The sequence below is a fragment of the Triticum aestivum genome, chromosome 6A (assembly GCF_018294505.1).
Source record: "Triticum aestivum cultivar Chinese Spring chromosome 6A, IWGSC CS RefSeq v2.1, whole genome shotgun sequence".
NCBI classification, from domain to species: domain Eukaryota; kingdom Viridiplantae; phylum Streptophyta; class Magnoliopsida; order Poales; family Poaceae; genus Triticum; species Triticum aestivum.
Genome location: NC_057809.1, coordinates 269,609,442 through 269,611,621, shown reverse-complemented (window position 1 = coordinate 269,611,621; position 2,180 = coordinate 269,609,442).

Here is a 2,180-nt window from a genome sequence, read left to right as displayed (position 1 = left end):
AGTAGGTGGTGCCCAGGGGCCCAGGCCAGGTCGATGCCGATCACCGGCCGGAGCCCTTCTCCTTGGCAGCCGCCGATCGAGCGAGCTGGCGATGGCAGCGGCCGCTTGTGTTGTGTTGGTGGATGATGCGATGGACGCAGGAAGAGTAGGCCTGGTCCGTCCAACAGCTATCTTCCTTAGGTTGGCGATGTAATGACAGAACGGCCGCGGAGCAATAGTGCCACCTCGGATGTAGAAATTAATATAGGTGAAAAGAATTGAAAGCATAAATTCACGGGAAGAAGCGTATTGTGACGGTGAACCCGAGAGACTCAACCCGTGCTTTATTATTAGGGAAAGACTAGGAAAATGGCCTGTGCGTTGCACCGGGATAAAAATTCATTGGACTCCTCCAACACTCCTAATTTAATTACTATGTTGTAAGCTGGCCATCTTTGCAAAAATAAAACCCAATAAATGATGCATTGATCTTTTCTTTTGAGATGGGAAATGCCTTCATTGTTGGACTTGCGGGTTGTGCTTCGCTAATGAGTAAACATCAGAATGAGGAATTACCATTTCCGTCCAGTTGAATGTACGTGGTATTGTTAAAGTTATCAATATATGCATCATAACTTTTTATCTCAATTGGCTAAAGCAACCCATTTTGAAACTTTCCTTCAAATATGCACACTTTTTTTAAATAAAATAAAAGCAAAACACTAACCAGTACAGCCAAATTATATTTGTTGAGATAACCCACCAATGAGCAACGTGCATGTTCTTCTCTTTGATCATATGTATGAGCAATGCTGATCCTTCAACCATAACTTGATTGAAGCACGTCCACCTTCAGGGACGTTAAGCATGGCACACATTTTCTTGTCCAGAACAACAATTTCATGGAGATCAGACTCTATGACCATGACTTCTAAATGACTATGCTTTGGCAACAAAGCTTTATGACGCAGTCGTGTATCTAGGTGAGATCAGGTGCGCCTAGAAATAAATTGTTTTGTATTCTGCTTTCGTATGTAAATCTTCGTTGTATACTTCATAGCACGTTTATGTATATATGCTTCCTGTGTGTGTGGTAGCATGTGTATACATGTTATTTCAACATTCTGTAATCCTAACTGGATTGATGTCCGTTTCCTTTCCTTCTTTTACGTAGTAGTATAGTAACAATCTATGAAGTTAGATAAAAAAATAGTAGCAGTCTGTAAAGGACATAAACAATCATCCAACTTCAGTTAAAAACGATCAACAGCAAAATATTTTGGTCCTCTTATATTTTTCCTATTTTTTTCTTCATCGATCAGGGTCATAAACACCAATTGTTAGAATAAATCCGAGGCATACCATTGATCATCCGAGGACCAAGCAATCACACGAGCACGACACCGAGATTTGTTAACGAGGTTCACCGATATGGCTACATCCCCGGGGCTTGATTATGGGCGCTCCTCCTCATGACACCGCTACAATACTGCACCCGGTCACCCTGGACACCGGCACATGCCGCCGACTTCCCCTGCGTTCCGGTGCTATTATGTTGGCATAGGTTACATCGTGTGTCTACCCCCGCTATATAAGAGAGGCCTAGGATATAAGTGTCCTATTAAGACACAACTCCACATCCTATGTAAACACAATACAACTCCTAGTCCAACTGTAACCTATCTTGTACACAATATTCGACACAACTCTAACAAACTCCACCTTGGCGAATATTTTCCACCACCTTGAATTTGTCAATGCGTCAAACTTCCATGTACATTGGACTTGAGCTTATCCCATAAGTACCGCTGCTACTCCAAAGACTTCATATGACTCCACCTGCAACTTGTAGTCCCTTCTTTTCTTGACCAGAGTCAACACTCGAGCAAAAGTAAGTTCCTTGTTACTCTAGTTTGTGCTTCCAACTTCTAGAGTATCCATCCAACGTCATCACACACTGATCACTGACCTGCGTGAAAGTGAACAACTCACATATTGGGTGTCACACATAAGAGTTACCTGAACTCAATATCACCGCTTCTTTCTTGACCGCCTGTCTGAAACTTGAAGGAATTTCACCGTTGCTTGTAGTCATCCCGAGTCAAATTCGCAGTTGTCTCACCACATGTATGACCACCAGAGCCCTGGCCCGTCTCTATGCCCCGTGCATACCGCACGCCTCGCCGCTATTACCGCGTCAA